At 40.5% G+C, this 25,232-nt stretch overlaps 1 long non-coding RNA gene across 1 annotated transcript in view; it reads left to right on the top strand.

Moving 5' to 3' along the window:
• The window catches only part of LOC138988654 (uncharacterized), a 734,014-nt gene that overhangs the window by 348,389 nt on the left and 360,393 nt on the right, over positions 1 to 25,232 (top strand). The window contains exon 3 of the long non-coding RNA XR_011464927.1: positions 15,468 to 15,617. This is a non-coding gene — a long non-coding RNA (uncharacterized lncRNA). The remainder of the gene's footprint in view (positions 1 to 15,467; positions 15,618 to 25,232) is intronic.

Here is a 25,232-nt window from a genome sequence, read left to right on the forward strand (position 1 = left end):
AAGGTGCTCAGTCGTGTCTGACCCTTTGCGACTCCATGGACTACACAGTCCATGGATTGAACCCAGGTCTCCCGCATTACAGGCAGATTCTTTACCAGCTGAGCTGCAAGGGAAGCCCAAGAATACTGGAGTGGGTAGCCTATCCCTTCTCCAGTGGATCTTCCTGCCCCAGCAGTTGAACCGGGGTATCCTGCAGTGCAGGTGGATTTTTTTTTTTTTTTTTTTTTTTACCGATTGAGCTATCAGGGAAGGCCCAGTGTCAACTTAAATAAGGGGTAAACTGAGACAAGCTCAGATTACCAGGAATCGAGGTTATTTGGAAATAGTAGAGGAATTGCCATTTGGGAAACACATGGACTAGTAAGCTATAAGTGAGTCTGTTGAGGGTTTGGGATGAGCTGTGTGTATGGGCAAAGAGTGAAAAGAGGTTGAAGTCCAGCTATAGTCCAGGCAGGAAGTTTGCTGGCTTGATGGAAAGAGATATAAGTCAGGAGATAATTGTTCATCTTCTGTAAATCAAGCATTTGTGGCAAATCAATCACTTGGTTAAATTCCATTCTTCTGAGGGCAAGTAAGAGTCTCCATTTTATATCCTCCAGTTTCATTTTAGATGGAAATTTTTTTCATATTACATTAAATACACCCAGGGTGTAGGGGTTTTTCTGCTTTAGAGGGTGAATGGATCCACAACGTAGGCTTCTAACTATGAGGTAACCATCCACACCCTGGTTTCAAGAAGATAAATTTAAACTTTTCATGGGCTGAATTGGCCATACAAATTTATTCTGTCCTGTGTTCTAGGAAATTAAAAGAAGGAAGTCTGGGCTGAGAAAATACAAATGAAATTAATATTTTTACCAAAAGAGAAACAAGATGAGCACCAGTTTCTGATATTTACTTACTTACAAGCACCCCCTGTCCAGGCCTGAGACTTTGTTTACGGGCCAAGCAGGTGTGTCAGACTCCATCTTCTGTGAGGTCTGGCTCTCCCCAGAGAGTACTGGGCCCTTTACACTAACCTGTGTCCTCAGGTTGCTCTTCGGGAATTCTTCAATATGTCAGCATCCCAGATGGGGTTGTGATTTAGACTCATGCTGGGACCTCTACAGAATCTGCAAATCCACAGTGGTGGTGTACTGTAGAGTATGCTTTAAAGCAGAAGGAATATTGCTAAAGGGAGTATATAGGGAGGAACAACTAATGCGAAAGGAGATGCAGTTTGACAGATGAATAGTCCTTCAGGAGCACAGAGAGGATGCATCATCAGAGGCAGAGGGAGCAAGAGGGAATTCAGTGTGTGATGAAAGAGACCACATCAACACAGAGGGCAAGCAAAGGTGTTGCCAGGACTAGATAATGAAGGGGCTTGTAATCCATCCTCAGGAGTTGACCATTTTATCCTGTAGCTTATAAATTGCCATTAAAAGATTTTAAGCAAGAGTGTAATCTTCAGTAGTAAGCACACTCTGTCTTTCCTATTAATCTGTGAGTTTCCTGAAGGCAAATGTTTGAGTCATCTCAGTGGTTGCCTTCTCCATTGCCCAGTATAGCCTGTTATTTATAATAATAGCTATACTTTCATCACTTGCTTACTATGAATCTGACATTGTGCTAAATGCTTTATGTATTGTACTAGTTAGGATTCTCTAGAGAAACAGAATCAACAACAAATATACATAAGTTTTTTTTTTTTTTTTTGATAAGAATTCCCTCTTATTTGGAGGAGTGTCAGTCTTCTGAAGGATGAGGCTTTCAGCTGATCAAGCAATCTGCTTTACTCAGTCCATTGATTCAATTATGAATCTCATCCAAAAACATTCTAAAACACATACCCAGAATAACATTTGATAAACCCAGATAGTTTATCTGGGTTTGGGGTGATAATGTATCACCCCAACGACCACCATTGTCCAGTCATGGTGACATACAAAATTAATCATCACACATGAGTTATATCATTTAACTTATACAATGATCTTGCGAGGTTATTTCTATTTTTATTCCCATTTTAAAGGCAAGGAAACTAAACCTTGGAAGGTTGATGTCATGTCTGTGAATAACAACAACTGGTATGTGATTTAGCCCTGGTTTAAACCCAGGCAACTGACTCATTCTTAACCACTATGCTATAATAAATATTTTTAAATTTTTTTTTCTAGAATTCTCATGTAGAAATTTAACAAATATAATCACTAATAATATGTTAATTATATTGAACATCCATTATGAATTCCTATAGATGAGTAACTAAATGTACTGTTAACACCAGTCTTCCAATAAATTCATGTTTTTTTCTTTCTAATTCTAAAAAAGAAAGAAGTAATGAGGAGAGTTTTGCTCAGCAACCACTGGTGAATCTGGTAGAGAATTCATTTTTCTTTTCACAGTGAGTCTCTTGGGTCCTACCAGTTGCATTTCAGTAAAAAGAAGGAATTGGTACATTAAAATGATTCACTTATATGTGAAATCTAAACAGCAAAACAAGCAAACATAACTAAAGAAAAACAGACTCATAGATACAGAGAACAAATAGGTGGTTGCTAGAGGAAAGCTAGAGGAAAGCTCGGAGAAGGCAATGGCACCCCACTCCAGTACTCTTGCCTGGAAAATCCCACGGACAGAGGAGCCTGGTAGGCTGCAGTCCATGAGGTCGCTAAGAGTCGGACACGACTGAGCGACTTCACTTTCACTTTTCACTTTCATGCATTGGAGAAGGAAATGGCAACCCACTCCAGTGTTCTTGCCTGGAGAATCCCAGGGACAGGGGAGCCTGGTGGGCTGCCATCCCTGGGATTGCACAGAGTTGGACAGGACTGAAGCGACTTAGCAGCAGCAGCAGCAGTGGAAAGCCAAGCGCCTAAGAATTGATGCTTTTGAACTGTGGTATTGGAGAAGACTCTTGAGAATCCCCTGGACTGCAAGGAGATCCAACCAGTCCATTCTAAAGGAGATCAGCCCTGGATGTTCTTTGGAAGGAATGATGCTAAAGCTGAAGCTCCAGTACTTTGGCCACCTCATGCGAAGAGTTGACTCTTTGGAAAAGACCCTCATCCTGGGAGTAACTGGGGGCAGGAGGAGAAGGGGACAACAGAGGATGAGATGGCTGGATGGCATCACCGACTTGATGGACGAGTTTGAGTGAACTCCGGGAGTTGGTGATGGACAGGGAGGCCTGGCGTGCTGCGATTCATGGGGTCGCAAGGAGTCGGACACAACTGAGCGACTGAACTGAACTGAACTGAACTGAGAGGATAGCGGAGGTGGGGAGCAGAGATATAGCTGAGGGAGAGTAAGAAGTGTAAGCTCAGAGATGATGGTGTTAACTAACCTTATAGTGGTAGTTACTTCATCACGGTATGAAGTCAAATCATTATACTGTATACCGTAAACTTATATAGGGCTTTATTTCAGTTACATCTAAACAAAACTGAAAAGAAAAAAAAAAAAAGATGTGGAGGCAGCCAGGGAGGGCTCTTAGCGTTATGATATCTGTGTTGTGCAAAGAGGAGACAAATGTAACCAGCTTGCAGTAAGACTTGATTCCTGGAAACAATAATGCTGTGATATCATTTTCTGGGGATTGTCTTGAGTGTGTTTGAATGAGGTTTAAGTCAGATAAACTCATTCCAGAGTCTCTGGAGATGACTCATAGGCACTGTGGCTTGCCTGTCACTAATAAGCGGCATGTCCTGGCAATCTATGCAAATAAAATCCTGCTTTCCTACTGATATTCATGGGTCACTAAGATATTCTTCAGTTAGAACTGTTGTCTTTTCTTCCTCTCCCTCTAAATTTTTCTGGGCCATTTTTAATATTTGAAATATATGCCTATTTGTGAAAGGAGAGTGCTCTAAATGTGAAGAGTTGATTTAGAAAAGCAAATTTACCCTCATCAATTATTACAAGTTGCAGTGCTTAAATAAATAACATTTAAATAAATTTTCTTAAATCAAGGCACATAAAAATTTATAAGAAAACATCAGGGAAAAACCCTGTATTGTATAACTGAATTTTGCTAACAGAGTAGAGCATGCGTTCTCATCAAAAAATATGCGAGGTGATGGATATGTTAATTAGCTAGATAGTATGAATCCTTTCATAATGTTTACACATATCAAATCATCATGTTGTATACTTTAAACATATTGCAATTTTATTTGTCAATTATGGATCCAGAAAGCTGGAAAGATATTTACATAATTAAGATTGACTCAGCGGAGAGTAATTCTAGGACTTTAGTGGCCAGGCTGGTGGGAAAACGTGGTGGGAAATAAGTGTGGGAAATAGTCTATTTTGTCATACCCAGGAAACAGCTTTGGGCCAGAGTAAGACCAGTGTTCACCACTTGAAGGGAATTCAGCATAGGCAAATCTTTTTATTTGTGAATAACTGTTCCCATTCAGGCTGGCGTGAGTAAAGGAGAGTTTTGAAAGCTGACATGGGCATTTCATAAAAATGAAACATAACTATATACTTTGATCCTTGGACAACACAACTGTGAACTATATGGATTGTTTTATATTCATGTTTTTTTACTAAATGCATAGAACAGTGCTACACTGTCCTCTGTAAGTTGAATCTGTGGATACAGAACAACAGGTACAAAAGGCTGACTGTAAAGTTATACATAGATTTTCAACTGTGTGCCTCCATCTCTGGTTGTTCAAGAGTCAACTGTACTTTGCTTCAGAAAGGTACATGCTTAGCTTAGGTACATTAGGACCTTAGAAAAGGTCCTAATGATTGAGTTTCCTCTTCTGTTCATTTTTCTCTCTCTGGTTGCATTTAAAAATGTGGATTGGTTTCTCTCTATAATACAGCTTTCTAAGACAACTTGTCAGTAAGAATGTGGCTGAAAATGACCACCCCATTATTACTCCATGTCTCCACATGACCTTTTAGTTTAAACATATACTTGTGTCTGATTATAGAGTTATTTTGTTCTTTTCTTTACTCAAATTCTCAAGGAAGAACACTCATGATTTGCTAGCCATTTAGTGGCTTGGCTTCCCTTGTGTTGCCTTTTTTGTGTGTGTTAGGTTGTACAATTGTCTATGACTTGTAGTGGATCACATGGTAAAACACAGCTACTTTGATCCAGTGGATGTTGACAATTTGATTTCTGGTTCCTCTGCCTTTTCTAAATCCAGCTTGAACATCTGGAAGTTCACAGTTCATGTACTGTTGAAGACTGGCTTGGAGAATTTTCAGCATTACTTTGTTAGTGTGAGATGTGTGCAATTGTGAGGTAGTTTTAACATTCTTTGGCATTGCCTTTCTTTGGGATTGGGATGAGAACTGACCCTTTCCAGTCCTGTGGCCAGTGCTGAGTTTTCCAAATTTGCTGGCATATTGAGTGCAACACATTAACAGCATCATCTTTTAGGGTTTGAAATAGCTCAATTGGAATTCCATCACCTCCACTAGCTTTGTAGTGATGCTTCCTAAGGCCCACTTGACTTCACATTCCAGGATGTCTGGCTCAATTGCCAACATCTGATCATTGTAAAAGCAAGAGAGTTCCAGAAAAACATCTAGTTCTGCTTTATTGACTACGCCAAAGCCTTTGACTGTGTGGATCACAACAAACTGTGGAAAATTCTGAAAGAGATGGGAATACCAGACCACCTCACCTGCCTCCTGAGAAATCTGTAGGCAGGTAAAGGAGCAACAGTTACAGCTGGACATGGAACAACAGACTGGTTCCAAATAGGAAAAGGAGTATGTCAAGGCAGTATATTGTCACCCTGCTTATTTAACTTATATGCAGAGCACATCATGTGAAATACTGGGCTGGATAAAGCACAAGCTGGAATCAAGATTGCCGGGAGAAATATCAATAACCTCAGATATGCAGATGACACCACCCTTATTACAGAAAGTGAAGAACTAAAGAGCCTTTTTTATGAAAGTGAAAGAGGAGAGTGAAAAAGTAGGCTTAAAGCTCAACATTCAGAAAACAAAGATCATGGCATCCGGTCCCATCACTTCATGGCAAATAGATGGGGAAACAGTGGAAACAGTGTCAGACTTTATTTTGCTGCTAAGTCACTTCAGTCGTGTCCGACTCTTTGCAACCCCATAGACGGCAGCCCATCAGGCTCCGCTGTCCCTGGGATTCTCCAGGCAAGAACACTGGAGTGGGTTGCCATTTCCTTTTCCAATGCATGACAGTGAAAAGTGAAAGTGAAGTCACTCAGTCATGTCCGACTCTTTGCAACCCATGGACTGCAGCCTACCAGGCTCCTCCGTCCATGGGATTTTCCAGGCAAGAGTACTGGAGTGGGGTGCCCTTATTTTGGGGGGCTCCAAAATCACTGCAGATGGTGACTGAAGCCATGAAATTAAAAGACACTTACTCCTTGGGAGAAAAGCTGTGACTAACCTAGATGGCATATTAAAAAGCAGAGACATTACTTTGCCAACAAATGTCTGTCCAGTCAAAGCTATGATTTTTCTGGTAGTCATGTATGGATGTGAGAGTTGGACTATAAAGGAAGCTGAGCACCGAAGAATTGAAGCTTTTGAACTGTGGTGTTGGAGAAGACTCTTGAGAATCCCTTGGACTGCAAGGAGATCCAACCAGTCAATCCTAAAGGAAATCAGTCCTGAATATTCCCTGGAAGGACTGATGCTGAAGCTGAAGCTCCAGTACTTTGGCCACCTGACGTGAAGAACTGAATCATTGGTAAAGACCCTGATGCTAGGAAAGATTGAAGGCAGGAGAAGAAGGGGACGACAGAGGATGAGAAGGTTGGATGGCATCACCAGCTCGATGGACATGAGTTGGAGTAAGCTCTGGGAGTTGGTGATGGACAGGGAAGCCTGGCATGCTGCAGTCCATGGGGTTGCAAACAGTCTGACATGACTGAGTGACCGAACTGAACAACAGAGGTTGGGAGGGAATTCTCTGAGAAGAGAATGTGGCCTTTTGCTGGTCTCCTAACATTACACCCCACAGTGAATCTCAGTAGAGCTTCTTCTTTTAAAAAAACAAAAGCCTTTTTATTTTGTATCAGGGTATAGCCGATTAACAATGTTGTGATTGTTTCAGGTGGACAGAAAAGTGATTTAGCCATAGATGTACGTATATCCTTTCTCCCCCAAGATCTACTCCCATCCAGGCTACCATATAACATTGAATAGAGTTCCAGCAGGGCTTCTTTTTTAACCAGTGGTGTCACACTTTCTTTAATCACAGAGGTGTCATGTGTCTGTCCTCTGTCATCTGCATTAAGCAGGACTCAAACCAGTGGCTGGTAGTTTGGGTGACAGGTCTCAGTTACCAGAAGAAAGATACTGGCATGTGTGTGATCAAGGTTCCAGTTCAGTAAGCTTAGGCTTAGAATGGAATGCGAGTAGGTATGCCAATCAGGAAGCAACATAGAGGTTGTCTCATGTGGGTAGGCCACCATTACATGTGTTATGAGCAGGCTTATGACTCAGAGCAATGACAGTAAAAGCTACATGATGCATCAGAATCACCTGGGGAGATTAATCTCAGGGCACCTGCCCAGATCTAGTGATCTGCTGAGAGAATTGTTTTGACAAGATCAAATGGTGAATCTAATGTTGGGTCAAGTTCAGAGACCTCAGACTTATGAGGCCCTCAGTCGCCTGCACACAGTAGATTCTGAGGTAGCCTACAGCAGCAGGAGCCTAGATTTGTGTACTTCTAGTCTAGGATTCCTTTCTTTTTATCTTTTTGCTGCCTTTAAAGAAATACAGGCCAACATTCTTTTATATCAGGGAAACAGGGTTTGTCTTGGGTGACTGGTAGCTTTCATGCCATATGATCAGGCTAGGAGAACTCAGGTAGATATCTTAAGAGATTGAATGCTGAATACATGTGTCCCTAGCAAATGGGCTCTATCAATCACAAAAATTTTATTTTAATGCAATATTTTTCAGTTACATACAGTGACAAAGGTTTGTTTTTTGCTGATGTTGTATATCTATACTGGGTCTCCTGAGGGTTCTCCTATGAAGTTTTCTAACTCCAGGACCTAGGCTAGTTGCTGAGGCAGAGGGAAGGGAGAACATGGCAAGAATATCTTGGTTTTTAAAGCTTGCACCCTAAACTGACACACATCAGTATAGCTCATATTTCATTGGCTACATCAAGCCCTTACTTCACGTAGGCAGGGAAGTATACTCTTGCTCTTATGGGTCTTAAAGAAGAGACCCATTCATAAAACCTAGCGCAGGGATTTTGGCTTGTTTTCTACCACATCCCCAGCATTTAGAACAGTTTCTGGTACATGGTAGGTGCTTAAAAATATGGGCTGAATAAACAAATGAAAGTAAACTAACAGTCCATATCACCCAGGATTAACCGTGGTTCCTGAAGCAGTTCTGAAATTATCTTAGTTGGAACATCTTAGGAAATAACTCCAGAAAGGACTACTTTTGGGAAAAATTGTCCCCATATAGATTATTAATGATTGGAAAGGCCTGAGCTTGAAGAGGATCTGGGCTACCTGAGTCCCTAATAGCATTCTACATTTTGAGTAGGGGTCATTTTTTCATGTTTCCACAAGAGTATGTGCCAGGTCAGTTGGAATAGTTGTCTGATTCTCAGGATATTAAGTGTAGCATTGGGGGTGGGGAGTCATTTCGAGATTTCACATTAGAGCTCAGAGTAAAATTACCATATTGGCAATTACTGTCATAGGGATCCCCTTTTAACCAAAATGATGACTCCTTTTGGGGTTAACATTAGTTTTTACATGAAATGGTCAAAAGATTGCATTTAAGTGACTATCCTGGGAGGCCTGGCTCCGAAATTCACAGGCACATTAAGATGAATGGCCATTTCCATTCTCCTGCCTTGTCCTCAGCAAGCATGGGTCCTCAGAGCCACTTTATGCCAAGAGAACAAATGTTTGCAAGTGCCCCTTCTGTTTCTGGGAAGTCTAAAACCTGCCCATAATTTGGCTAATTTGTAGTTGATCATGGGGAAGATAATGAGGAGGGGAAATTGAGGGAGCAGGGGACAGAGTTGCTAGGAAACAGATTTACTTCTCCCATCCAGACAAATAAACTAAAGAAATGGTGTTAATGATTCCGGTTACTGACAGTCTCAGTTCCAAGGAAGCACAAATAAAATATGAACTCGGGTTACCATGAAAAAACATCAGAGGGGGAGGCTCTGGCCGTGAGGGTGGAACATGGTTATTAATAATACTCTTAGAGCAGATGTGCTGTTGAAAAGAAGTCTTTGATGGAAAGGGCTTAGCATGGTATCTGCATAGAGGGGATGGGCAATAAATGTTAGTCAAAATCATTATAGTTATATATATATATGATCTATTTATAAATAAGTTATTTTAATCTCATCACCTTCTAAAAAGTTCTAGCCCTTTTGAGTCACTTAGTAATGTCCAACTTTTTGCAACCCCATGGTCTGTAGCCTACCAGGCTCCTCTGTGTTGATTATCAGGCAAGAATACTGGAGTGGATTGCCATTCCCTCCTCCAGGGGATCTTCCCAACCCAGGGATCAAACTTATGTCTCTTGTGTTTCCTTCATTGGCAGATGGATTCTTTACCACTAGTACCACCTTGGAGGCCCTATGGCCTTTCTATTGACTGCAAATATGTCTTCCATTGCCCGTTAAAACTTTTATGAACCTTCCTTTCCTCATTTCACCTCCTCTGCATTGATTGTTATAAGGGTTAGTGAGGTGAGATGTGTGTATACAATTTGTAAATGCAATGATTTTTAAAAATTTTTATCTTCTTGTTTTTAATTGTGGTAGATGCCACAGAAAATAAAACATTTGCTATCTAAATAGTTAAATGTATAATTCAGTGGTGTTAGCTATGTTTACTGAATCTCTAGAATATTTTTATCTTGAAAAACCTAAACTGTCCTGATAGACCAACTCCCTCAGCCCCTGGTAGCTACAATCCTTGGATCTCTATTAAGTTTGACTATATTAGATCTAAGTGGAATCATACAGTATTTATTTTTCTGTACTAGCTTATTTCACATAGCTTAATGTTCTCAAGATTCATCCATGTAGCAGTGTATATCAGAATTTCTTTCCCTTTTAAGGCCAAATAACATTTCATTGTGTGTATAGACCATGTTTTCTTATTCAGTCGTCTATTGACAACATTTGCCTTGCTTCCACCTCTTGGCTTTTATGCATCACGCTGCATTGAATATGGGTATATACATATCTCTTCCAGATCCTGCTTTCAGTTATTTTGGATAAATATCAAGAAGTGGATAAACTTCAATACATTTTATGTCTACAAAAAACAGTTTGTCCTCATCATTATTGCTCATAGTCACTTCCCCAGACACAAGAGGGGAATTTTTACGTAGGTCTTTGAGGTTCCTTCTCTGCTGCCCTCTGCTTTCTCTGCACCTCCAATCCCAGTAATCTCAGCAGCAATGAACTCTGATCTTTTTCCTCAACCCAGCAAAACTATTTCTCTGTGTCACCATTTGGAAAATGCCCTCAAGAAGAAAGCTGGTGTGAGTGGGAAGCTTTTCTCCCAAGTGATTCTCTTCTGATTACCCTGCATTAGTAACTGTCCAACACATGAAAACAATTTTGTATCCGTTTTGTTCAGTTTTATAGGACAGATTAAATCTGATATCATCTACTCCATCAAGGGTAGAACTAGAATTTAACCTAGATGTCTTACATTTATACTTCCTCTTGTTGGGAGAGGAAACAAACACAAAAATCCTCCAAACAAAAAGGCAAATTAAGAAAATAATTACAAATCAGGATACATGCTATGAAGAAAACAAAGGCACTGAAATATAGGCTTTCCCAGGTGGTGCAGTAGTAAAGAATAGCCTCCCAACTCAGGAGACACAGGAGATGTGGGTTGATCCTGGGTTGGGATGATCCCCTGGAGGAGGAAAGGGCAACCCACTCCAGTATGCTTGCCTGGAGAATCCATGGACAGAGGAGACTGGCAGGTTACAGTCCATAACATTGCAAAGAGTTGGACATGACTGAACACGCAACATAGGGAAGGTGGGGAAGGAGTATATGATTTGGGAATATGGTGATAAGAGGAGACTGCTTTGAGGAATTTTACACTGAGATTTAAATGATGAGTAGGACCTTACTATGTGAAGCAGAGCTAAGAGGGGAAAACAGAAGGATGTGCTAAATAGAAATATGGATTCTGAATAAGTGCTCCTGGCAAAAATTTACGTGACACAAACAAGGGCCAGAGTGCCAGGATAAGTAACTCATTATAACTCATACTATGGGTGAGAGGTCTGGAGACCTTGAAAGGGAAGGGATAAAGAAGCCATCGCAATGTCTGGGAATTGGGTTTGGGCAGTGTTTGGGGGTGTGCTTGCATGAGTGCTATCTTCAGATATCCCAAGAGCTATCATGGGGAGAACAGACAACACTCTAGCACATGGGTTGGCAAACTACAGCCCACAGGCCAAATCCAGCCATACAACTTGCAAACTGTGGATGGATTTTATACATTTTTAACTGATCTATTACATTTTAAATGGCTATATTAGTACTTGTTTAATAGCCTCAGTTTTGTTTCTGGCCCACAAAACAAGTTATTTATTACCAAGCTCTTTAAGAAAAAGTTTTCTGACCCCTTGCTTTGTTTGAGGCAGTTGATGCTCACAAACAAAGATTGTCCTTGCCAATTTTATTTAATACAGGTTCACTGTGGGAATTACAATAATTTCACAAGCAAGTAACAGGTAGGATAATGGCTCTTAAGCCATCAAGAAATAACATTTTGAGCCAAAGATAGATTAATTACACTCCAGTTCCAGGCAAGGGGAGATGAAAGCAATAAAGTCAAAATTCAGTTGAGGTGTGCAAAACCAACCAGTTGGTTCTCAGGGGAGGTGGTTTAGTCAACTGAGAACTGGTATCCAGCTGTCAGCACAAAAGCAAAACTCACCTGTTGTTAGAGCTCGTTGCTAGGGAACAGTGGCATCACTGTTGACAGGCTAGATGATCTCCTAGGGGCCTTGGCACAGCTTTCATGACTGCTAGTAAAAGAATCACCTTTACCATGGAAGGAGCTAATGCCTCAGGGTCATTAGAGATCAGCAAAGGGTCACCTTGCCCAGATGGAACACTATTCTACAGTCCTTTTCAACTCTGAGGATTTATAGTCTAAACATCCCCACCACAGTTGCTTCTTCATGTTCTTGTCGATAAGTGTCCAGCTGAGCTCCTAAGTGGTTACTGGCAGCCACAGATTTGGATGATGACATCCTGACACACAGTTTCACCTTTATATCAAAACAGCTTCATTCTTAGAAATAACTTCACTCTGAAAAATAACTTCATTTTTGTCAGAAACAAGTAGACTTGACATCGTACCAAACCACTACACGGCATCTGTGTTCTGAATCAATTGCAGGAATTTGATTTGCTGTAGCAAAAGGAATGAGTTAGCAAAGTTGGTATCAAAAATTCTCTAAAGGGAAGAGATTTTCCTGGGTGGAGTTTTGGAGGGACCTCCCTCCTAGGCCTTTCCTTGCCCATCATCACACACTGGGTAGTTTTCCATCTACTCAGTCCATGCATGAGAGGACGTCATTTGACTTCTTGAGAACAGTGTGGAGGCATTGGACCAACTGGTCAAGAATTTGATTCTGTGAAATTGGACAGTTTTATATTTGGCAGAAATAACAGTTTGATTTGAAAACACCTAATTAGTGACTGAAGCTAATTGTTTCACTGAATTAAATTATTTTATCATCCCTCCAACTGGATTTAGACCATAAAGTCCTTGAGTAAAATGTTGGCATCTTAAATTAATCTGTTCCAGGTCTCCAACAACCAGGGGAAGACTAGTTTATAGTCTATAATGTGTGTGCTCAGTTGCTCGGTCATGTCTGACTCTTTGCGGCCCCGTGGACTGTAGCCCACCAGGCTCCTCTGTCCATGGGATTTCCCAGGCAAGAGTACTGGAGTGGGTTGCCATTTCCTCCTCCAGGGGATCTTCCTGACCCAGGGATTGAATCCGAGTCTCTTGCATCTCCCGAATTGGCAGGGGGATTCTTTACCACTTGAGCCACCTGGGAAGCCCCATAATCTGTAATAAACTAGGCTAATTACCCAGAAACTAGGCCATGGGCCCAGGTACTTCAGAAGGAAAGTAATAGTTTCAGAGCAGTCTCTCCTAACAAAACCCACCCTGGTTTATGGTAAGGAGTGGAATATGGTACAGATCTCATTCATGTATTTCTTTATCTGATAAGGAACTCACAGTCCAATGGGGACAGTGAAAGTGAAAGTTGCTCAGTCATGTCCGACTCTTTGCGACTCCATGGACTATACAGTCCATGGAATTCTCCAGGCCAGCATACTGGAGTGGGTAGCCATTCCCTTCTCCAGGGGATCTTCCCAACCCAGGGATTAAACTCACATCTCCCACATTGCAGGTGGATTCTGTATCAGCTGAGCCACCAGGGAAGCAATGGGGAGACAGATAAAATAATAGTAAGTATATAGGAAATTCACTTAGTTTTTGCATTGTAATTGGGGAAAAAGCTTTCTATTACCCTCTTAGGGAACCTGGCTATGTCTGAAAATTAAGTTATTAAAGACAGATTGACAGGAGAAAAGTATACAAACTGAATTTTAACATGTATATGAGAGTCTTCACAAGAGACTGAAGATTCTAAAAAGTGATCAAGTGTAAAGCTATAACTTTGAGACAAAGAAAGAATAAATTTGTGAAGAATTGATAAGACAAAGGGGTTTGACCTAGGGATAGTCCAACTAAGACTAGGTCATGATGAGTGTTAGTTTAACAAGGTTAGTTTGTAGATTCCTCTGGGCTGATAAAAGTCTGCCTCTAGAAAGAGACGTATTTATATTCTGTCCATAGACAGAAAAGAAAGATTTTTTTTCTGTGTTTACTGCTTGTTGATTGCCTCCAGCTTATGACCATATTATGTTAAGGGGTCAAATTTTGGAATTATATATTCTGGTTTCCTTTTATGCATTATGTCCAGAGCACTATAAAACATAGTTGGACATCGAAGGAGGTCAAAGCAATTTTTATGGAGAAGATGATGCCTGAATAAAATCTTAAAGAAGAGGATAAGGATATTCAGATGACGGGTGTGGGTCAGCTGTGGCAGCATGTGGGTGGGAGAATTTAGGCAGTAGAAAGGATGAACCATGAAAAAATTTAATGCATTTAGAAAATTTTAGAGAATTCTGTATGACTAGATTAGAGTAGAGAGAAATGAGGCTAGACCATCAAAAGATAGTGCGGCTGTGTTATACAAATATACATGTCACTTTGTATCCTACAACCTTGTAAACTCATTATTTCTGGTAGTTTTTTTAAGATTCTTGTATTTGTATCCTACAACCTTGTAAACTCATTATTTCTGGTAGTTTTTTTAAGATTCTTATTCCTATGTACACATTATTTTATTCTCAATTAAAATTTTACTCCTAAGAAAAAAAAAAAGATTGCTATTTCAGTTATCCAAGTGACAGGCAACAGAGATGTAGGCAATAGTAGGGGCGATGGGGAGAGGGGCATGAAATACCAAGAAGGTCAGAAAAACAGGATTAATTATTGCTGAATGTGTGCAGTAAGTGATGGAAGAGAAACTAAGAATGCCATTTAGATACATCTTGAATGAGATGACCACTCAGGACAGAAAATGAAATATAAGGGAAGGGATGATTAGCAGTATAAAATTGTACAGTAAGGCCCCTATGTATAAACAAATTCTGTTCTGAAAGTGCATTGGTAAATCCAATTTGTTTATAAGTCTTACAAAATTAGCTTAGGTACCCTACTAACACATTCAGCTATATAGTACTGTACTGTAATAGGTATATAATATTTTTCACTCAAATAACACATAAAAACAAACAAGAAAACATTTTTAATCTTGTAGTACAGTGCCTTGAAAAATACAGTAGTAGTACAGTGCAACAGCGGGCCTACAGGGACTGGCATAGGGCGAACAGGCAAGAAAGACACTGACTGGAGGGGAGAGAGGTAGTGGAGATGGCAGAGCAGAAGGACCGTCAGCAGTAGGAGACTGAGGGTAAGCTGCAGTTTCACTCATGCCTGATGTTGATGGCACAGGTTCTGGTGCCTTGCTGGAACCAAATGTATGTTCCTATCTTTGAAAGTTCACAACTTGAAGGTTTATATATAAGAGATTTACTGGACTGAGAACTATGGAAATATTGACTTGGAAATTGGGGAAGGCTTGAAAAAGTAATAGTGTTTGAGATAAGCCGTGCATGATGGATGAGTTTCCCCAATGAGAGTTGGTTGTGATCCTTATAAGGATGACATTGTTAGCAAAGGCTTGTAAGTGATGTGTACAAGGGTAGGTAATGTTCACTTTCACAGGTCGGTAAAGGTCTGTGGTTCATGGTGTTTATTGCCAGTGTTCACTTTCTCATTTGACTGTGATGACATTTTCATGAGAAGAACTTGGTAACTGAATGATCTCTTTTTCAGAGGTGAAGATGCTGACGCTTGGGTTAAATGAGGCTTCCAAGCTCACACTTTGTAAGGAGAGCCGTGGCTTGAACTCACATCGCACCAAGTAGAAGGCAACATAAAGTTGGACCCAAATGGAAGGTCAGTCAGTTGCAGCTCATCTGCCAGGTAAGGACCTGAACAGAAATTGCTCTTTCAAACCAGATTCTGTTTTAGCAGTGGAATCCAGTCATGCTTCAGCTGTGTCCTAGAGGGCAAACCTGAGCCTGGAAGAGCAGAGCAGGAGTTGTAGAGGAATCTTCAAGGATACTGTGAACCAACCAAAACCAGACTTTTATTCTTTTACTCCTGGGAAGCAGTAGCTTGCGTGTGGCCATTTAGAAGGTTTATACCATAAATCCAGGTATTATAATAATAATTATTACTGTAATTCAATGTGATTTTATTTTGTGGCTCAGATTATTTCATCTTTGGCCATTGGGAGCTTTTTAAGTTGTTTCCTGTGTTCTTCTTACATAACTTCATCATTGTGGATATTTATTTATGAATAAATTAGACTTCCTTACTCTCTGGCACTATGGGATGTTTCAGGCACATCTTACACATTTTCTGTCCCAGTTCTAGAATCAGTAGACTCAGCCATTTTTACAAAGAGGGCTTAGTTGGTTCTGTGTGTGTGTGTGTGTGTGTGTGTGACATTGGAACCAAGACCTGGGTGCTTGATGTGCTTTTTGTAGCTTGGGTGCCACAACTTCTAGGCAGTCTCAGATGACAGAGCAATACAATATATTAACTTGTGTGTGTGTGTATGTGTGTGTGTATATATATATACACACACACACAGTTTTTAACTATCTGTATCTATATTAAGCTAAATAAGGGTTTGTCTTGGTGTCTCTAATCCATTTCCACATGGATCATTATAACCTACTCCCCTTGCTTATGTGTAATTTCTGGTTTCAGCAATGAAAAACCTGCCTCCCACCATCTGTTAATCAATCTGAATTGTCCCAATCCAGGATGCATGCTTAATTGTTTTAGAGTTGCTCTGTACCCTCATGGGGGGAAAGGTTTTATCACTAGAGTACAGTGCTTATGTGTGGTTCCCTTTGCCTTTAATCTTACAGGCTCCACAATTTTCAAAGTTGGGTTTATTCCATTCCTACAAGTAAGGGTGCTTCATACATTTGCACTACAGTTAAATTCCTCCATCATCTGTATTTCATCCTGAGATTCTCTGATTTTCTAAATCATTATTTTGTTTTAAAGTTTGTGTGTTAGGTTCATTCTTTGTGCTATAAAGTTTTATAGGTTTTGACAAATGTATAATATCATATATCCACCATTACAGTACCACACAGAATAGTTTCACTGCCCTGAAAAATCCACTGTGCTTTAATGCCCCTGTTCAACTCCTGGAAACAAGTTATCAGTTTACTGATTCTATGCATTTGTCCTTCCAGAAAGTAATATATATGGGGTCTTCAAGACATCCCCAGGTTTGATGATTTGCTAGGAGAACTTACAGGAGTCAGCATGTGATACTCACAGCTAAGATTTACTACAGTGAATGCAAAGCAAGAACCAGCACAGGGAAAAGGCACATAGGGCCAAGTCAAGATGCAACCAGGCGCAAGTTTCTAAGAGTTCTCTCCCAGTGGAATCACGTGGATGTGCTTAATTCTTCCAGCCCTGAGTTACATACAGCATGATAAGTGTTGTCTACTGGGGAAACTCATTAGAGACTCGGTATCAAGGATTTTCATCAGAGGCTGGTCCTACAGGCAGTCTGTCTAGCATATACCAAAATTCCAGGCTCCTAGAAGAAAAGATGTTTAGCATCCACCACATTGTTTGTACAAGCATTTTCATCACAAGGATCTACTCTTATAAATACTTGCAATGGTGGGAATCTTCCTGAAATCTACTTGAAATACCAGGCAAGGAGCAGCTTACAAACAGACCTTTCTAAGGATAGCAGTCTCAGGCCTGTTATGTTCATTCTCTTATACACATGGTATACATGAAGTCATACAGTATGTAATTTTCTCAGATTGGCTTCTTCCACTTAGCAAAATGCGTTTGAGATTCATCCTTGTCTTTACATGGTTTGATAGCTTATTCTTTTCTAGTCTCTGAGTAGTATTCCATTGTTTGAACATACCACAGTTGGTTTACCCCTTCAGCTAGTGAAAGATATTTTGGTTGCTTCCAGTTTTTGAAGGTTATTAGCATAGATTCTGTAAACATTGTGGGCAAGTTTTTGTATGGACATGAGTTTCCTAATCAGTTGTGTGTACCTAGCAGTGTGGTTGCTTGATTGTGTGGTAAGACTGTGTTTCATATTATAAGAAACTCTATACTGTCTTCTGAAGTAGCTGTACCATTTTGCATTCTCACTAGCAATGGATGAGAGTTTCTGTTGCTCCACGTCCTTGCTAGCAATTGGTATTATTTGTTTTTTTTTTTTATTTTTACGTTAGCCATTTGAATAGGTACACAGTAGTATCTCATTTTCATTTGCATTTTTAAAAATAACAATTGATGTTAAATAGTTTTTCTTGCCATCTTGTATCTTCTCTGGTGAAATGTCTTATCATATCTTTTGCACATTTTAAAGTAGGTTGTTTATTATCCTTGATTAAAATTTTGTATGTGTATATTTCAAATCAAGTCCTTTTCTAGATAGGTTTTACAATTATATTCTCTTAGTTTGTGGTTTGTCTTACCAGTGGCTTTCACAGGATCAAAGTTTATAATTTTAAAAGCCCAACCTAATAATTTTTCTCTTTTATAATAACAATCATGGTGTTATATTTTAAAAGTAAAAGTGAAAGTCATTCAGTCGTATCTGACTCTTTACGACCCCGTGGACTGTAGCCTGCCAGGCTCCTCTGTCCATGGAATTCTCCAGAATACTGGAGTGGGTAGCTGTTCCCTTCTCCAGGACATCTTTCCAAGGCAGGGATTGAACCCGGTCTCCCTCATTGCAGGTGGATATTTTATGGCCTGAATCACCAAGGAAGCCCAAGAATACTGGAGTGGGTAGCCGTTCCCTTCTCCAGGGGATCTTCCTGACCCAGGAATCAAACCAGGGTCTCCTGCATTGCAGGCAGTTTCTTTACCAACTTCAAAGTCCTCTATATTTTTCTTCTAGAAATTTTAGTTTTGCCTTTTTATGACCCATTTTGAGTTTAAAGTATAAGGTCTGTGTGTAGTTTCATTGTTTGCATATAGGTTTCCAATCATTGTTTGTTGAAAATACTACCCTTTATCCATTTAATTGCCTTTGTCCAAAACCATTTGACAGTATTTGTCCTGGTTTATTTCTGAGCACCATTTTATTCCACTGACCTGTGTTTCTGTTCTTTCACTAAAAGCACACCATTGGTATACTGTAGTTGGTAATAAGCCTTGAAATTGGGTAGTGTGTCTTGAAAATGTTCTTCAGTATTCATTGGCTATTCTAGGTCTACTGACTTTCTGTACAAACTTTAGAATTAGTTTGTTGACATCTACAAAAAAAATTGCATAATACATATTTTTAATTAAAGCACTTCTAAGAACCAGTGGAGAAGGAAATGGCAACCCTCTCCAGTATTTTTGCCTGGAAAATTCCATTGACGGCTGAGCCTGGTGGGCTACAGTCCATGGGGTCGCAAAGAGTTAGGTACAACTTAGAGACTAAACAGCAAGCAGCTTAGAACCATTAGTATACTAATGTCAATTATGAATATTAAGGGAGAATACATACTTTGCCGCATTTTTCAGACTTCAGTTCAGTTTAGTTCAGTGGCTCAGTCATGTCCAACTCTTTGTGACCCCATGAACTGTAGCACACCAGGCCTCCCTGTCCATCACCAACTCCCGGAGTTCACCCAAACCCATGTCCATCGAGTCGGTGATGCCATCCAGCCATCTCATCCTCTGTCATCCCCTTCTCCTCCTGCCCTCAATCTTTCCAAGCATCAGGGTCTTTTCAAATGAGTCAGCTCTTCGCATCAGGTGGCCAAAGTATTGGAGTTTCAACTTTAACATCAGTCCTTCCAATGAGGGACTCTCAAGAGTCTTCTCCAACACCACAGTTCAAAATCATCAATTCTTTGGTGCTCAGCTTTCTTCACAGTCCAACTCTCACATCCATATATGACTACTGGAAAAACCATAGCCTTGACTAGATGGACCTTTGTTGGCAAAGTAATATCTCTGCTTTTCAATATACTATCTAGGTTGCTCATAACTTTCCTTCAAAGGAGTAAGGGTCTTTTAATTTCATGGCTGCAATCACCATCTGCAGTGATTTTGGAGCCCCCCAAAATAAAGTCTAACACTGTTTCCACTGTTTCCCCATCTATTTCCCATGAAGTGATGGGACCAGATGCCATGATCTTAGTTTTCTGATTGTTGAATTTCAAGCCAACTTTTCACTCTCCTCTTTCATCAAGAGGCATTTTAGTTCCTCTTCACTTTCTGTAATAAGGGTGGTGTCATCTGCATATCTGAGGTTTTTGATATTTCTCCCGTCATTCTTGATTCCAGCTTGTGCTTCTTCCAGCCCAGCATTTCTCCTGATGTACTCTGCATATAAGTTAAATAAGCATGGTGACAGTATACAGCCTTGACGTACTCCTTTTCCCAATTCTAACTGTTGCTTCCTGACCTGCATACAGGTTTCTCAAGAGGCCAGTCAGGTGGTCTGGTATTCCCATCTCTTTCAGAATTTTCCAGTTTATTGTGATCCACACAGTCAAAGGCTTTGGCATAGTCAATAAAGCAGAAATAGATGTTTTTCTGGAACTCTCTTGCTTTTTTGATGATCCAGCGAATGTTGGCAATTTGATCTCTGGTTCCTTTGCCTTTTCTAAAACCAACTGGAACATTTGGAAGTTCATGGTTCACGTACTGCTGAAGCCTGGCTTGGAGAATTTTGAGCATTACTTTACTAGCGTGTGAGATGAGTGTAATTGTGCGGTAGTTGACTTCAATATTCTTTTTTTTCCTGAACCTGTGTTGTGCTTAGTCACTCAGTCATGTCCAGCTCTTTTGACCCCATGGACTGTAGCCAACCAGGCTCCTCTGCCCATGGGGATTCTCCAGGCAAGAATACTGGAATGGGTTGCCATGACCTCCTCCAGGGGATTTTCCCAACCCAGGGCTCAAACCCAGGTCTCTCACACTGCAGGCAGATTCTTTACATTGAGCCACCAGGGAAGACCTGTGTTATATAACCCCAGAGAGAATTCCTTTCTTTTAGCAAAACAAAGCACTGAAGGTCACAGAGGAGGAGTTGTTTTGGCTAGGGTGGTGATTTTATTAGGATCGAGGCCTGGGGTAGAAATCTATTTATTCTGAGGCTATAAATATATTTTGATCATTTTTATACATGACATGTATCTCCACTTTTAGATAGTTTTACAGTTACTATAAAAGCTCAGAGAATCACAATGTAGATATTGTGAAAGATTTCATTGATTCATGGTAGATGAATGGCTTTTTATTCAACTTATTCTCAAATAATAATGAGTGAGTAAATGTGATAATGTATTGTATATAATAATTTTATCCATATTTTGATGTAAAATTGTACAGCTTATTAATGTTGTTGTTCAATTTCAAAGTCGTGTCTGACTCTTTGGAACTCCATGGACTACAAGCACTCCAGGCTTCCCTGTCCTTCACTATCTCCCAGATAATGTGTAAATTCATATCCATTGAGTCAGTGATGCTATCTAAACATCTCATCTTCTGCTACCCTCTTCTCCTTTTGGCTTCAATCTTTGCCAACATCAGGGTCTTTTCCAATGAGTTGGCTCTTTGCATCAGGTGGCCAAAATATTGTAGCTTCAGTTTTAGTAACAGACCTTCCAATGGCAAGTAGAAGATGTGGCTTCAATCCCTGAATCAGGAAGATCCCCTAGAGAAAGAAATGGCAACCTATTCCAGTATTCTTGTCTGGAGAATCCCATGGACAGATTTGCCTAGCAGACTATAGTCCATGGGGTCACAAAAGAGTCCGACATGACTGAGCAATTAAATAACATTATTAGCCCCTCAGTTAAAGTCTGCTTTCCTGAAACTCTCTCAGTTTATTCAAGCACTTCTGAAGGGTCATTGAAGTCATCTTCAAGAGCCCCAGAATAAGTGTTGTTTTACAGAAATGTGTGCCTCTCTTAATACCTCAGCTCTGTTGATTTAGGTCTTTTTATTCAAGTTGGGGCAACTTGGGCAAACAGTACCAGTGGTTGGTTCTCTCGGTGGACTTGTAGCTTTAGTTATATAATCAGGTTAACAGTGCCTGTCGCTAGCCAAAATCTTGGCCTTCTCTGCCCACCAAAGCTGAATGAAAAATACGGAGACAGAGTTTGGAGGAAATAAAAAGCTGGCTCTAATTCGCAGCTGGCAGAGAGGGGAACACAGTAGGCTCATGCCTCAACAACTGTGTCCCCCCAAATCCATGAGGAGTCTAGGGGCTTGTACAAGGCAGGGGCTTACGGTCAGGAGTTGGTGATGAGGAACAGCGGTGATAAGATCTTCATTTCTTCCCTCTTGTATGTTTCAAAGACAGTCATAGACTGTCATCATTGACCTAGAAATTGAGTCTGGCAGTTGGATCACTTTGTGGACTTCTTTCTGCTATGTAACTAGAGGAGGCATGTGTTTGTAAGGGTTAACGCCAGATACAGGATATGTTTAGAATAGAGTCAAAGGACAAAAATGTGAATTGTAGCTCCTGCAGGGTTAGGGGGTATAAAAGCAAATTTAGTTACAGACATACAGTTAGGAGTAGTTAACAGTTAAAAAAAAAAAAAAAAAAAAGGAATGTTCAGGTATGCTCACTTTCCTGTCTTTGTTCTCAGGAAAGGGAAAGAGAAAAACGTATTCTTCTTTTTTCCTTTTCACTGCAACAAAATGAAGGCATATTTTGTTATGTTAATGAGGTGACTTGTTGAAAACCCTTCCTTAACCTAAGGATGAGGCACTGGTTGCCAGAAGAACCAACTTTGTGATTAAAGGGTTGGGTGGAGCTAGAGACTTTAACGGCTGATCATTCATATGTCTGAAATGAACCATCAAAGACAGGGTTTGGAAAGCTTTTGGGTTGATGATGAGAAATGGTGTATTTCCTGCCATATCAATAGACAAGGGTGTTACAGTCATCAGTGATTCCAGCCCTCCAAGGCACTCAGGAAGGAGCACAGAATACCTGGTGATCTGGCAGCCATGAGGCTGCAGCCACTCCCTACATAGAGCTCTAAGGAGGTTCAGGATGTGAGAACACAGGATCAGTCCAGTTCAGTTCAGACCCTCAGCCATGTTCGACTCTTTACGACCTGATGGACTGCAGCAAGGCAGGCTTCCCTGTCCATCACCAACTCCTGGAGCCTACTCAAACACGTCTGTTGAGTCAGTGATACCATCCAACCATCCCATCCTTTGTCGTCCCCTTCTCCTCCTGCCTTCAATCTTTCCCAGTATCAGGATCTTTTCCAATGAGTCATTTCTTCGCATCAGGTGGCCAAAGTATTGGAGCTTCAGTTTCAGCATCAGTCCTTCCAATGAATACTCAGGATTGATTTCCTTTAGGATGGACTGGTTGGATCTCCTTGCAGTCCAAGGGACTCACAAGAGTCTTCTTCAACACTACAGTTCAAAAGCACCAATTCTTTGGTGCTCAGCTTTCATTATGGTTCAACTCTCACATTCATACATGACTACTGGAAAGACCATAGCTTTGACTATATGGACCTTTGGAAGTAAAGTAATGTCTCTACTTTTTAATATGCTGTCTAGGTTTGTCATAACTTTTCTTTCAAGGACCAAGTAACTTTTAATTTCATGGCTGCAGTTATTATCTGCAGTAATTTTTAAGCCCAAGAAAATAAAGTCTGTTGCTGTTTCCATTGTTTCCCCATCTACTCCCCCATGAAGTGATGAGACTGGATGCCATGATCTTAGTTTTTTGAATGTTGAGTTTTAAGCCAGCTTTTTCACTTTCTTCTTTCACCTTTATCAAGAGGCTTTTTATTTCCTCTTCCCTTTCTGCCATAATGATGGTTATTGATATTTCTCCCTACAATCTTGATTCCAGCTTGTGCCTCATCCAATCTGGCATTTCACATGACATGTTCTGCATATAAGTTAAATAAGCAAGGTGACGATATACAGCCTTGACAGACTCCTTTCCCAAACTGTAACCAGTCTGTTGTTTCATGTGCAGTTCCAACTGTTGCTTCTTGACCTGCATATAGGTTTCCCAGGAGGTAGGTAAGTTGTTCTGGTCTTCCCATCTCTTTCAGAATTTTCCACAGTTTGTTGTGATCCTTTAGAGTAGTCAATGAAGCAGAAATAGATGTTCTTTTGGAATTATATTGCTTTTTCTATGATCCAATGGATGTTGGCGATTTAATCTCTGGTTCCTCTGCCTTTTCTAAAACCAGCTTGAACATCTGGAAGTTCATGGTTCAAGTATTGCTGAAGCCTGGCTTGGAGAATTTTGAGCATTACTTTACTAGTGTGTGAGATAAGTGCAATTGTGCAGTAGTTTAAGCATTCTTTGGCATTGCCATTCTTTGGGATTGGAATGAAAACTGACCTTTTCCAGTCCTGTGGCCACTGCTGAGATTTCCAAATTTGCTGGCACATTGAGTGCAGCACTTTCACAGCATCATCTTTTAGGATTTAAAATAGCTCAACTGGAATTCCATCACCTCCACTAGCTTTGTTCATAGTGATGCTTCCTAGGGCTCACTTGATTTTGCATTCCAGGATGTCTGGCTCTAGGTGAGTGATCACACCATCATGGTTGTCTGGGTTATGAAGATCTTTTTGTATAGTTCTTTGTGTATTCTTGCTACCTCTTGTTAATACACAGGATACTGGCCCTAGATAGTGAGGTGCATATGAAAGGAATGATTTCAGTGAGACCAGACTCTTGCAAATTCCCATATACAGAAAAGCGCTAAATTCCTTAACTTGGGATAACTGGTTTCCTTTAATTTGCAATAATTTCTTGATATTCAGGCTACTTTCCCTTTGTTGTGAAACTTCTATATAACCTGGCTCCTCCCCTCGCCTTATTGGAGCAGTTCTCCCAGGGTTATTTGAGATGCTGTGTTCTGGGCTGAAAGTCCTAAAAATTACCACTGAACAAAATAGAACTTTCCCTTTTTAGGTTGTGTGTATTTTTGGAGGTGCTGGGAAGATGGCTAGTGACACTCCTGGAGAAGGCTTTGAAGCTGCCTGTCCTTCCCCTACACCTTACCTGCCCTTCCCTACACCTCTCTTCTGTCTGGTTGTTCCTGAGTTATGTCGTTTTATAACAATCCTGCAATCTAGTAAGTAAACTATTTCTCTGAGTTCTGTGAGCTGCTGTAGGAAGTCCATTAAATCAGAGGAAGGGGTCTTGGGAATCTGTGATTTATAACCAATTGTTCGGAAGTACAGGTAACAACTTAGGCTTATGGCTGATGTTTTAAGTGTGATGGTGGTAGGGTTGACCTTAACTGGTGGAATCTGATGCTGTCTGGGTAGTTATTTTGTTGTTTAATCTCCAAGTTGGTCCAACTCTTTTGCGACCCCATGGACTGTAGCCCTCCAGGCTCCTCTGTCTGTGGAATTTCCCAGGTAAGAATACTGGAATGGGTTGCCATTTCCTTCTTCAGGGGATCTTCCTAACCTAGGGATCAAACCTGCATCTCCTGCATTGCAGGCGGATTCTTTTACTCTGTGCCACCATCGAAACCTGTGTCTAGGCAGAGAGTGTCACAGTTGAGTGGAATTGTA

The sequence above is a fragment of the Bos mutus genome, chromosome 7, assembly GCF_027580195.1.
Source record: "Bos mutus isolate GX-2022 chromosome 7, NWIPB_WYAK_1.1, whole genome shotgun sequence".
NCBI lineage: Eukaryota > Metazoa > Chordata > Mammalia > Artiodactyla > Bovidae > Bos > Bos mutus.